The sequence below is a fragment of the Schistocerca piceifrons genome, chromosome 11 (genome assembly GCF_021461385.2).
Source record: "Schistocerca piceifrons isolate TAMUIC-IGC-003096 chromosome 11, iqSchPice1.1, whole genome shotgun sequence".
Lineage (NCBI taxonomy): Eukaryota > Metazoa > Arthropoda > Insecta > Orthoptera > Acrididae > Schistocerca > Schistocerca piceifrons.
The window spans coordinates 80,658,694-80,673,248 of record NC_060148.1 but is presented as its reverse complement, the minus strand read 5'-3'; positions in this window follow the sequence as shown (position 1 = coordinate 80,673,248).

Here is a 14,555-nt window from a genome sequence, read left to right as displayed (position 1 = left end):
AGCGTGGAGGGTAAAAATCGTAGAGGGAGACCAAAAGATGACTACACTAAGCAGATTCAGAAGGATGTAGGTTGCAGTAAGGACTGGGAGATGAAGAAGCTTGCACAGGATAGAGTAGCATGGAGTGCTGCATCAAACCAGTCTCAGGACTGAAGACCACAACAACAATAACACACATTTATGTCTCCGGCTTCCAGTTAGTTTTACCACAGATCTGTACTGCCTCTGTTCAGTATGTTCCTTTACCAACCATAATGTACTTTTAACGTTTTTCATGTAGCGTCCTGCGTAATGTATTTTTTATTTTATTTTGAACAACCGCGGTGCTAGGTGACGCAGCACAAAGTGTAAGTTTCCCAGTGTGGACTGCATTTTTCTTTACACGGGCAATCGTGCCTAGTCTGGCGTCACTTTGCCATTGACTTACGTTTTATAGCTCCTAACCCGTTTCTAAAATGTTGTACGAAATTTCTTATTTTTTTGCTTTTTTATTTGGACTACTGCGTGTAAAAAGTATTATTATATCCAGTCTCTTGTCTGTTTTCTTTATGACACCTGATGACGGGCATATAATATCCCGAAACCGATCGTGTTTTAAGTAAAAAGAACCTTACAACTGAAGCGGTATTTTCAGCCGCTGTTGTAATGCTCAGTTGCGGATGTTCCTCCGACAAGACTGTGTGTATATTTACTATCGCTATTTTGGTCCGCCTGCTTAGTTGGGTGGTAACGTCCTTGCCTTCCATGCACCGGGCCCGGGTTCAGTTCCCGGCCGTGTTGGAAATTTTTGTCCGCTCGTGGGCAGGGTGTTATGTTGTCGTCAAAGTCATCACCGGCACGCATGTTGCCATACGGTCCTTTCCATCGTTATTTTGTTGATTCGACGATGAGAGAAAAAATAAAAGGAATGAATATTCATTGTAGAATATCCCAGAACTGTGTACGAATTTGCCAGCTGTGTGATTTGTCAAAGAGAGTGAGTATAAAAAGTCAGGAGAAAAATAACAGAAGTGAAGTAACAGTAATCAAAGACTCAAGGTTCAAATGGTTCAAATGGCTCTGAGCACTGCGGGACTTAACTTCTGAGGTCATCAGTCCCCTAGAACTTAGAACTACTTAAACCTAACTAACCTAAGGACATCCCACACATCCATTTCCGAGGCAGCATTCGAACCTGCGACCGTAGTGGTCGCGCTGTTCCAGACTGTAGCGCCTAGAACCGCTCCGCCACAGCGGCCGGGCCTCTTCGTTAGTACATTATACTTTTCTGTTCTTTATATCAATATAGTTCTGTTTTGAACACTATTAACGTAAATGCATTGTTTGTTCTCTATTAAAATCTTTCATTTGCTAACTATGCCTATCAGTAGTTAGTGCCTTGAGTAGATAGAATCTTTTATTTAGCTGGCAGTATTGGCGCTCGCTGTATTGCAGTAGTTCGAGTAACGAAGATTTTTGTGAGGTAAGTGATTCATGAATGGTATAGGTTATTTATTGTTAATCAGGGCTTTTGTTTTGTAGTGATTGTTGAAAGTCAGATTGAGTTGTGCTAAAAATATTTAGTGTCAGTTTAGTGTTGATCAGAATAAGTAAAGAGAGAAATGTCTGAGTACGTTCAGTTTTGCTCAGCTGTTTCAGTATCAAATAACGTAAGAGATTTACCAGCACTGTCGTTGTTAATATTTCTAAGGGGACATTTCAATGTCAACCCTCAAAAAACGAAAACAATGATAATCAGTAAAAACAGTGTCCTTGCATGCCATATTAAGATAGGCCAAAATCACATAGGGCAAGTACATAATACACGTACGTTAGCACTACAATAAATGACCTGTGGGATCTTTCAGATGAGGTGAGAACTCGAACTGGAAAAGCCAGGGCTGTCTTCAGTAAGATGAGTAACGTTTTCAAGAGTCATGGCTCAGCAAAGACGACGAAGATCAGCCTTCTACGCTGCTACGTATTTTCCACCCTCTTCTATGGCATTGAAACATGGACTCTTGACATAATCGTCGGGTAAGCGGCTGCAGGCTTTTGAGATGTGTCTGTACAGGAGAATGTTGAGAATACTGTAGACAGCGGATGTCACAAATGTCGAGGTTCTACGAAGAATGAAGAAAGAGGAAGAAGTACTGGAAGATCCAGTACCTGCCACACATCATGCGGAACAACGATACCATCTCCTCCAGATCATCCTGCAAGGAAAAATACCAGGGAAGAGAAGCGATGGTTGGAGGAGAATATCCTGGCTTAAGGACATCAGAACGTGGACCTCTAAAACATCTACAGAGCTATTCAGAGCTGCAAGTGACAGGAAAAGCTGTGCCAAGGTGGCTGCCAACATCCCCAAGAATGGCTAAGTTTCACGGAAGCTCTAAATTTAATGCGGACGTCAATGCGAGATGCTTTTCATAGTTTTCACAATGAAAAATTGTCTTAAAATATGGTAAAAAACCCAAAGAGATTCTGGTCGTTTGTAAAGTAGACCAGTGGCAAAAACCAGTCAATACCGTCACTGCGCGATAGCGATGGAAATGTTACCGATTGTGGTGCCACTGAAGCGGAGTTACTAAATACAACTTGCCGGCCGCGGCGGCCAAGCGGTTCTAGGCGCTACAGTCTGGAACCGCGCGACTGCTACGGTCGCAGGTTCGAATCCTGCCTCGGGCATGGATGTGTGTGATGTCCTTAGGTTAGTTAGGTTTAAGTAGTTGTAAGTTCTAGGGGACTGATGACCTCAGATGTTAAGTCCCATAGGACTCAGAGCCATTTAAACTAAATACAGCTTCCCGTAATTCCTTCACGAAAGAAGACGAAGTAAATATTCCAGAATTCGAAACCAGCACAGCTGTTAGCATGAGTGGCATAAAAGTAGATATCTTAGGTGTTACAAAATAACTCACATCACTTAAGAAAGGCAAGTCTTCCGGTCCAGACGGTATACCAATCAGGTTCCTTTCAGAGTACGCAGACACAATAGCGCCTTCCTAAGCAATCACATACAACAGCTCACTTGACGAAGGGTCTGTTCCTAAAGACTGGAAAGTAGCACAGGTCACAGTGATGTTCAAGAAAGCAAATAGGAGTAACCCATTGAATTACAGACCCATATCACTGGCCTCAAGTTGCAGTAGGATTTTGGAGCATATACTGTACTCGAACATCATGAATCACCTTGAAGAAAATGACTTATTGATACATAACCAACACGGATTCTGAAAATATCGTTCTTGTGCAACGCAGCTAGCTCTTTATTCCCATGTAGTAATGAGTGCTGTCGATAAGGGATATAAGATCGATTCCATATTCCTAGATTTCCAGAAGGGTTTTGATTCCGTTCCTCACAAGCGACTATTAATCAAATTGCGTGCATATGGAGTACCGTCTCAGTTGCGTGACTGGATTCGCGATTTCCTCTCAGAAAGGTCACAGTTCGTAGTGATAGACAGTAAATAATCGAATAGAACAGAAGTAATATCTGGCGTTCGGCAAGGTAGTTTCATAGGCCCTCTGCTGTTCCTGATTTATATAAATGATCTAGGTGATAATCTGAGCAGACCTCTTAGATTGTTTGCAGATGACGCTGTAATTTAGCGTCTAGTAAAATCATCAGACGACCAATTCCAATTACAAAATGATCTACAGAGAATTTCTGTATGGTGCGAGAAGTGGCAGTTGGCACTAAACAAATAAAAGTACAAGCTCATCCACATGGGTACTAAAAGAAATCCGATAAATTTTGGGTATACGATAAATCTTACAAATCTAAGGGCTGTCAAATCTACTGAATGCCTAGGAATTACAGTTACGAGCAGCTTAAATTGGAAAGACCACATAGATATTATGTTGGGGAAGGCGAAACAATGACTGCGCTTTGGTGACAGAACACTTAGAAGATGCGACAAACCCACCAGAGAGACAGCCTACATTACACTTACTTGTCCGTCCTCTGTTGGAATATTGCAGCGCGGTATGGGATCCTTACCAGGTAGGATTGACGGAGGACATCGATGAAGTGCAAAGGAGGTCAGCTCGTTGCGTGTTATCGCGCAATAGGGGTGAGAGTGTCACTGATATGATACGCGAGTTGGAGTGGCAGTCACAGAAACAAAGGCAGTTTTCTTTGCGGCGAGATCTGTTTACGAAATTTCAATCCCCAACTTTCTCTTGCGAAAGCGAAAATGTTCTGTTGACACCAACCTATGTAGGGAGAAATGATCATCGTAATAAAGTAAGAGAAATCAGAGCTCGAACAGAAAGATTTAGATATTCCTTTTTCCCAAGCGCCATTCGAGAGTGGAATGGTAGAAAAGTAGTATGAAAATGAAATGATAATAAAATGGACATCCTGGAAATGGAAAAAAGAACACATTGACACCGGTGTGTCAGACCCACCATACTTGCTCCGGACACTGCGAGAGGGCTGTACAAGCAATGATCACACGCACGGCACAGCGGACACACCAGGAACCGCGGTGTTGGCCGTCGAATGGCGCTAGCTGTGCAGCATTTGTGCACCGCCGCCGTCAGTGTCAGTCAGTTTGCCGTGGCATACGGAGCTCCATCGCAGTCTTTAACACTGGTAGCATGCCGCGACAGCGTGGACGTGAACCGTATGTGCAGTTGACGGACTTTGAGCGAGGGCGTATAGTGGGCATGCGGGAGGCCGGGTGGACGTACCGCCGAATTGCTCAACACGTGGGGCGTGAGGTCTCCACAGTACATCGATGTTGTCGCCAGTGGTCGGCGGAAGGTGCACGTGCCCGTCGACCTGGGACCGGACCGCGGCGACGCACGGATGCACGCCAAGACCGTAGGATCCTACGCAGTGCCGTAGGGGACCGCACCGCCACTTCCCAGCAAATTAGGGACACTGTTGCTCCTGGGGTATCGGCGAGGACCATTCGCAACCGTCTCCATGAAGCTGGGCTACGGTCCCGCACACCGTTAGGCCGTCTTCCGCTCACGCCCCAACATCGTGCGGCCCGCCTCCAGTGGTGTCGCGACAGGCGTGAATGGAGAGACGAATGGAGACGTGTCGTCTTCAGCGATGAGAGTCGCTTCTGCCTTGGTGCCAATGATGGTCGTATACGTGTTTGGCGCCGTGCAGGTGAGCGCCACAATCAGGACTGCATACGACCGAGGCATACAGGGCCAACACCCGGCATCATGGTGTGGGGAGCGATCTCCTACAATGGCCGTACACCACTGGTGATCGTCGAGGGGACACTGAATAGTGCACGGTACATCCAAACCGTCATCGAACCCATCGTTCTACCATTCCTAGACCGGCAAGGGAACTTGCTGTTCCAACAGGACAATGCACGTCCGCATGTATCCCGTGCCACCCAACGTGCTCTAGAAGGTGTAAGTCAACTACCCTGGCCAGCAAGATCTCCGGATCTGTCCCCCATTGAGCATGTTTGGGATTGGATGAAGCGTCGTCTCACGCGGTCTGCACGTCCAGCACGAACGCTGGTCCAACTGAGGCGCCAGGTGGAAATGGCATGGCAAGCCGTTCCACAGGACTACATCCAGCATCTCTACGATCGTCTCCATGGGAGAATAGCAGCCTGCATTGCTGCGAAAGGTGGATATACACTGTACTAGTGCCGACATTGTGCATGCTCTGTTGCCTGTGTCTATGTGCCTGTGGTTCTGTCAGTGTGATCATGTGATGTATCTGACCCCAGGAATGTGTCAATAAAGTTTCCCCTTCCTGGGACAATGAATTCACGGTGTTCTTATTTCAATTTCCAGGAGTGTACTTCATTGGGGACACGTTGAAAATGTCTGCCCCGACCGGGACTCGAACCCGAGACCTCCTGCTTACGTGGCAGACGCTCTATCTACCTTTTTTTTTTTTTTTTTTAAAAAAAAATCTCATTTTGTTCGTTTTCGTTAGTTGCATCTGGTCAGGGCGGACGTCGTAAGGCATCCGTTTCAAGTTTGTCGTTGATCCATTAACTCAGTTTTTTTTATTACGGAGGGCAGGTCACCCTCAGATCGAACATCTACCTGATCCACCGAGGACACAGAGGATAGCGCGCCTGCAGGGACTTATCCCTTGCACGCTCCCCGTGAGACCCACATTCCCAACGTGTCCACACCACTACATTCGTAGTGCGCCTAATAGATGTTTGCCCATCATACTCATTACTCGTGGCAGATTAATCTACCAAGTCCCGTACGAGTTTGGGCATAGCGTGTGCGTTCGCACAAGAAGGTCAATGGCCAGGAAGCCATATTTCAACTATATATCACGGTAGTATCTGTTCCCGAAAGAATAGCTACCGTTGATGACCGTGCAGCTTTGCTAGAATGAAATGAGTCCAGGTCGGGGCACACATTTTCAACATGACCCCAGTGAAGTATATCAACGCCTGTTTGCAGCTAGGGTGTCCATTTAATTATCATTTCATTTCTAGCAAAGCTGCATGGTCATCAACGGTAACTGTTCTTTCGGGAACAGATACTACCGTCATATATAGTACGAAAATGGTTCGATGAACCCTCTTCCAAGCACGTAAGTGCGAATTTGAGAATAACCACGAAAATGTAGATGTTGATCCGGAACTGGACACAATGGGAAGGACCAGGCCCCTTTGTTTTTTTTTCTTTTATCACTCTTTTATTACATCAGAGAAATACACCTTTTAAGACAAAATTTAACTACATGAAATATTGCTCACAGTAAAGGTAAACATAAACAGTGACAAAACGTAGTTCTCTTAAGGGTTTCTGCTAGCAAAAAATTTTAAGGAGGCAATGTAAGGTTTATTACAGTTCAGCTCAAACACGTAGCTAGTGATTGATTCACTACACAGACGCTTCAGCAATTTCGGTAACAAATCAATAGCTGAATTTGTACTCACAGTAACCAACTAATCGACAGCCTTGCCATTGAATAAGTAGTAGGCCATTTGGAACGCATTAGCAACACCCCGCAACTGCGGCAGTTAATACCAACAGTCTTTAAATGACTTGCTCCCCATTATATAAACACAGTAATTAGATGAATAACAAATCAAACACACTACGCTCCACTCAAACTCTTCAGTGGAAGCCGAGCCAAAATGAAAATTCCATTAACTGACTGGCACTGAAGTCACACTAAAGCTCTTCTCTGTGTTCCCAGACACACATGGGGCAAACTTATACAAGACAAGATTTTGAAGGGAGCACATGAGTAAAACCGGTAGTGGAGCTAACTCGTAACTCGTGCCACTGAAAACTAACAAGGGAACATCCCCATCGCACCCCCCCCCCCCCCTCCCGCCCCAGATTTAGTTATAAGTTGGCACAGTGGATAGGCCTTGAAAAACTGAACACAGATCGATGGAGAAAACAGGAAGAAGTTGTGTGGAACTATGATAAAAATTAGCAAAATATACAAACTGAGTAGTCTACACATCGCATAGGCAACATCAAGGATAGTGTGAGCTAAGGAGCGTCGTGGTCCCGTGCCGAGGAACCTTTGCTTTATTACTTTTAAATGTCAGTTGAAAAATATGTACTACTGTGGAATGTTATCACCAATAAAAAAAAAAAAAGTGGTAGCGTGAGCAGGTGCCGAACGAAAGGTCCTTGGTTCAAGTCTTCCCTTGATTGAAAATTTTATTTTCTTTATTTTTGCATAGTTATTATAACACCGCCGCAAGCCGGTCCCAAGCCCGGGCCCATCTAAAAACAAGAGGATGGGGAAGTGTGGAGGGGGAGGAGTAACAACCTCGTAAAAAAACCAGGGTCCGTCCGGCTCCAGATGGTAGCACCCTGTCATAGGGCCCCTGCCTAGGGTTACTAGGTGAAACCCAGCCAACGGTCTCAATGGCGGAAGAGGAACAATTTCCCAACGGCAGAGAGAGCGGAAGAGCTAACTCCAGGGCTTACTACCTTGGTTTTAATTTCGGATTCGGGGCAACCCGATCCCCCAATTCATTATCCAACAATTACTGCAAAGCATGATGGGAACGTCGTCAAAGATAGACACTACTCCAAGAGGTAGACCGAATGGCAAATCCTCCGTTGTTCGTAGAAACAATGCAAAGGGGTCAAAGGATTTTGGAGGACCCCAACCAACATGTATGCAGCCCTCAACACTGAAATTTAAGAAAGCAACTATGTTTGCAACCCTAAATGTAAACTCTCTAATTAAAGTAGGAAAACTGAAATTATTGATTGAAAAGCTGAACCAGAAAGAAATTTTAATATGTGCATTACAAGAAACAAGGTTTATAGATGAAACTGCTTTAGATTTTGAAAACTATCGTTTATTTAAAGGAAAACCAGGTAAAATCTTAATGAAACAAATGCCATACCTGGGAACAGCATTTCTGGTACATCACTCAATTTTAGATTCAGTTACTAACTTCTACTCGAGTTCTGAGATACTATCCATTCTTGAGATTAAATGTAAAAACAAAGGATACTCTATAATCAACTGTCATGCACCCATAAACCAGGACAACAAAAATAACCCGGAGAAAGTTGAAGAATTTTGGGAGATACTTGAAATGGAACTGGATAGATGCTCAAAGAAGAACATAAAAATGTTAGTAGGCGATTTTAACGCACAAATAGGAAGGGAGAAAAAATACCATGGAACAGTAGGCCTCTTCCCAGGTCACAAAAGAACTTCAAAAAATGGAGAATGGCTTATAGAGGTATGTAGGCATTTCAACTTGAAAATAATGACAACACATTTCAAAAAGCTGAGCCGAAAAACTAAAACATGGAGATCACCAAATCCACTTCTCGGAGAATTCCAAATTGACCATGTGGCTATCTCACTTCATTGTCAAGAAGAAATTCAAAACACTAAAGTGCTGAAAAGCCTTGATGTTGATTCAGACCACTATTTGACTACGATTAAATTCAGACCACTCCCATTTCGAAAAGAGAAGAAAACCTTTTACAAAATTCCAAAATATAACACAGAAACTTTAAAAATGAAGAAATTAAACAACGGTTTCAAAGAGCATTGCACAAAGATAGCGATGGCATATCCACAATAAATAAGGAAGCGGGATGGGAGGAGATCAAAAACGAAATAGTTGAAATAGCAAAAGAAAATTGTCTCGTGAAAAGAGTAAGAAGACATCCATGGTGGGACAATGAATGTGATGAGAACCTGGAGAAGAGACAGAAATTGTGGCAGAAATGGAACTCCACAAAAGATCCTCAAGATCTTGACAATTTTAAAATCCAGAGAAGAGAAACAGCTAAGCTTTTCCGTAATAAAAAAAGAAGACAATTTCAGGATAACCTAGAACAGATTGAGGAAGACTTTAAAAGAAATAATTCTAGAGATTTCTACAAAACTTTTAGAAAACAGCTAACCAAATACCAATCCCCAAATTTATGTTTTAAAGATGAAGAGAACAAGCTAGGTTTGACAAACAAGACTAATTGTGAAATATTAGCAAAATATTTCGAGAATCTACTAAATTGTGAACCACCCAAAGATAAAATGAGTTTTGAAAACCACCGAAATACTAATACCGAGTCAAAACCTCCAGACGCTGAAGAAATAAAACACATAATACACAGTCTAAAAAACAATAAAGCCCCAGGTGAAGACTCCATAGTACCAGAAATCCTAAAAATAATGGATACCAACCTCCCACAAGTTTTGGAACATATGTTTAAGAAGATCTGGGACGAAGAAAGAATTCCTGAAGACTGGCAGTGTGCCCTGATACACCCACTACACAAAAAGGGGGATAAGATGAATGTTAATAATTATAGAGGGATCTCGCTACTACCAGTAGGATACAAAATTTTGTCAAGGAAATTACTTCAAATCGTGGAGCCAGTTCTGGATAATAAAATAGGTGAATATCAAGCAGGTTTTAGACAAGGTAGATCCTGTGTTGAACAAATATTTAACCTGAAAACACTAATTCGTTACAGAATCTCAAGAGGCCAGAGATTTGCAATAGTATTTGTAGATTTCAAAAAAGCATACGACTCGGTAGATAGAGAAACATTACTGAAAGTATTGGAAGAATTTGGGGTCGATAAGAAAACAATTCAAATTATCAAACAGACGCTAACAAACAGTAAGGCCAAAGTTAAATTTATGGGTGAAATTTCAAGGAAGTTCGAAATTAAAACAGGTGTTAGACAAGGTGATGGTTTATCCCCAATCCTCTTCAACTGCGTACTGGAAAAGATATTGAGAATATGGAAAGAAGAACTCAAAGGCACCAAGAATGACATCAGAATTGGAACAAAAAAAGAAAAAATAGAAGTGGACTGTTTAGCTTTTGCAGACGATCTGGCAATAGTTACAGAAAACGAAGAAATAGCTCAGAACTACCTGGAGAAACTACAAGAAGTTTCGGCCAGAGCTGGACTGCAGATTTCATTTGAAAAAACCGTGTATATGTCTAATCATAGAAATAACAAGAAAAATCTTATTACTAAATACGGCAATATTAAGAGAGTAGAAAAATTTAAGTATTTAGGTGAAATAATTCAAGTGAATGGTTTAGACAAGAGTGCAAACCAGGCGAGAGCAAGGAAAATGGAATTTGCTTTTCAAAAAACCAAAGACATATATAACAAAAAAAACATTTCGATTCAAGCTAAATTAAGACATTATAAAACTGTCATTAGACCAGAATGCCTGTATGCATCGGAGTGCCTAACTCTTAACAAAAAGGGGGAAATAGAAAACATGGAAAAGAAAGAAAGGAAAATTTTGAGAAAAATATTAGGACCGAGAAAGATTGGAGAAGAGTACAAGCTAAAGAGTAATAAGGAAATATACAAAACTATTGAGAAAGTGAGTGAGGCAATGCGTAAACGCAGACTAACGTTTTATGGTCACCTGTCGAGGATGGATGGAAACAGACTAACAAGAAAAGTGTTTGAACATAGTAACAGGAACGAAAAAACCAACAATAAATGGATACAGATGGTGAAAAAGGATTTGGCTTATTTTAATGTCACCCGTGAGTCAATCAGGGACAGGGAAAAGTTTAGACAAATAGTGAACGAAATTAAGTGTTTTCCAGAAGAAACGAAACTAAAGAATAATAACAGGAAATGGTCGGAAGAGCGGAGGAGGAACCACTCGAAAATGATGAGGAAGTATTGGGAAGAGAGAAAAAAAGATCAAAAAGCCGGGCAAGTGAATTGTTGAACGTGGTCCAAAGATGGCCGAAATCGAAAGAAGAAGAAGAAGAAGAAGCATAGTTATTATCTGTCCGTTCGTTAATTGACGTTTCTGTTCACTGTAATAAGTTTAGTGTCTGTGTTTTGCGACCGCATCGCAAAACCGTGCGATTAGTAGACGAAAGGACGTGCCTCTCCAATGGGAACCGAAAACATTTGATCGCAAGGTCATAGGTCAACCGATTCCTCCACAGGAAAACACATCTGATATATTCTATACGACACTGGTGACGGCATGTGCGTCACATGACAGGAATATGTTGTCGACCCACCTAACTTCTACACTTGGCGAATGGGTAAAAAGATTCTTCTACCTTGCCCGATTTAGGTTTGCTTGTGGATGTGATAATCACTCCCAAAAAAGTGATGAAAACATAAGGTTTGTCACATAAACTGAAAATAAAAACTTAAACTTTTCACTCGATGTAAGATTTGAACCAAGGACCTTTCGTTCCGCAGCTGCTCACGTTACCACGAGACCACGCCGCTCCTACAGTTCTACTGTCCTTGACGTTGCCTATCTTCTCATGAACTACTCAGTTTGTATATTTTGCTTATTTTTTCACAGTTCCACACAACTTCTTCCTGTTTTCTCAATTGGTCTGTTTTCAGTTTTTCAAGGCCTATTCACTGTGCCAACTTATAACTAAATCTGAGGGGGGTGCGATGGGGAGGTTCCCCTGTAAGGTACTAGACCGGGGCACAAGGTGGTATACAGTGAGGTTGCCTTTGTGCTATACTGCGCTCCAAAATATTAATTCAATTGGCCAATTCAAAATCAAGTACACATAAACCAGCATTAATTAACGAGGAGTGACATCAGGTCGCTCGAAGGGATGACAACACTTAAGTGAAAAGACGAGTGCCGGAGGCGGCAGTAACATCAAACAGCTTCTCCGAGTTGTAACCAGGAGTCACTTCCCGCTATACAAGTAAACACTTAACCGAGCTCAAGGAAGGGACCTCAAAGAGAAAATTCAAATAAAACCCCCAAAGGATTATAAAGGACAGGGAAGCCCAACTATTTAAATTTAAAGGAATTAACTCTCCCCAAAGGCAGTGTAAACGCTAAGGCCACACTTAAGAGGCCACCAAAATTGGTTACAAACGGTCTTACACATTTGCTCCTTTTCTTTAAAAGAAAGACAAGGCTGCTTAACTTCTGCTGGACGTCCGGTATGGCTCGTGTAGGATACACCAGGCAGCAACTCAAGCTAGGCGGTCGCAAGGCACGGCGAGCAAAATCAGGAGAGCAGACAGGCAGGCAGCCAACACACATCCTCCATCCTGAACCGGCAGACCGCGTACAACCCACTCCACATATACGTGGTTGCTTCCCATACTCGTACCTCGCGGCGTCTCAGCAGGCAGCCCGAGCAAACGTCAACTGCCCCTCGCCCCGCGAATGCGGAGAACAACAAGGCAAGCAAAGATAAGAAACATCGCAGGACCGATAATGGACATCCAAGAGACTGGGCCGGCCGCGGTGGTCTAGCGGTTCTAGGCGCGCAGTCCGGAACCGCGCGACCGCTACGGTCGCAGGTTCGAATCCTGCCTCGGGCATGGATGTGTGTGATGTCCTTAGGTTAGTTAGGTTTAAGTAGTTCTAAGTTCTAGGGGACTGATGACCACAGTAGTTAAGTCCCATAGTGCTCAGAGCCATTTGAACCAAGAGACTGGCGCGCCAGTAACGAGCGCCACGGCTCAAGCATGGCTCTGTATTTTTCGCTATCCACCGCCATCGTTAATTGAAGTTTCCACTATTTGCTGGAAGAATGGTGTAAGGCTCCCTTGAAAACCATACAGGACCCGAGTTTATCCATTGCGAGACGAGTAGAAGCTGTTTTGAATGCCGCCGGTTTCCTACATCGTATTACGAACGGGAAAGTGCTGTGTTTTTCGTGCTTCCATATTTTTGTCCACCGCCTGTACGTCTCTGCTGGACCCACTCGCCACGAATGCAGCCGGGTGGCTTCTGCGGTTTCGTTTGGAAACCTTTACCTGTTTACAGGAGGCGAGGGACGAGTTGACCCTGCCGTAAGCAAGGCCCCCTCTGCTGTACACACACATCCCTAATGGCCTATTAATCGCCTCGTAATGGCACTAATGGCACCCCAGACGCGTCCAACCAACAAATTACACCTTACACTCGCTGTAAGATATCGCTATATGTAAACAATGGCGTATTCCGTTTCATGCTGGACGCGTAAGTACACAATCGCCGCCTCCGGAGCGGGAAGGTAGTTCTGCCGTATGCTCACTTCGGTAGAGCGCAAATGGGCAGCGGAAGTATAGCCCATCCGAAAAATCAGCCTTACGGTATAATGAGTTTTATTGTCACCGACTGGCGTTTCGTTTTTCGCCGTTTAAGGGGGGAGGGGGAGGGGGGTAGGACGTCAAACTGGCCGACTTCGAGCAGGAGAGGCATCACAGGATATTTTAATTTCCAGTGTCTATACTTTTACAAATGAATTCATAGAAATTTGTCAGCCGGCCGAAGTGGCCGTGCGGTTAAAGGCGCTGCAGTCTGGAACCGCAAGACCGCTACGGTCGCAGGTTCGAATCCTCCCTCGGGCATGGATGTTTGTGATGTCCATAGGTTAGTTAGGTTTAACTAGTTCTAAGTTCTAGGGGACTAATGACCTCAGCAGTTGAGTCCCATAGTGCTCAGAGCCATTTGAACCATTTTGAAAACTTTGTCAGCATCACCAGGAAGGATTCAGGATTCACACTCATTGCAGTGGAAGATCGAAAACATAACAAAATAATTTTTTTTACGTGCGAAATTACGTCATTCTTTCACTTACTAATGGCTGCATTTGTTGCTATAGGTACACTTTTCTTCATAAGTTAGAGAGATTCTTCGATGAATTTTGCACGGCATACAAACCATACTTGCAGGTGTAGGAAACTCTAGAATTTATTTAATTTATGAAAAAACGAATGAGCTGTTATATTTTAAACTTCATGTTTAGAAAAAACACAAATTTTCTAGTTAATTACCTCGATTTTTACCATAGTTTTTAATAGATTTGCAAAATTGTAGAGTTTCATACACCTTTGACTATGGTTTCTATGCTGTGAAAAATTCATCGAAGAATATCTCTTAGTTATGAAGAAAAGTGTACCTATAACAATAAATGCTGCCATTAGTAAGTGAAAAAAAATGATGAAATTTCACATGTAAAAAACATTTATTTTGTTACAAACTTCCAGCCGGCCGGGGTGGCCGTGCGGTTCTAGGCGCTACAGTCTGGAACCGCGTGACCGCTACGGTCGCAGGTTCGAATTCTGCCTCGGGCATGGATGTGTGTGATGTCCTTAGGTTAGTTAGGTTTAAGTAGTTCTAAGTTCTAGGGGACTGATGACCGCAG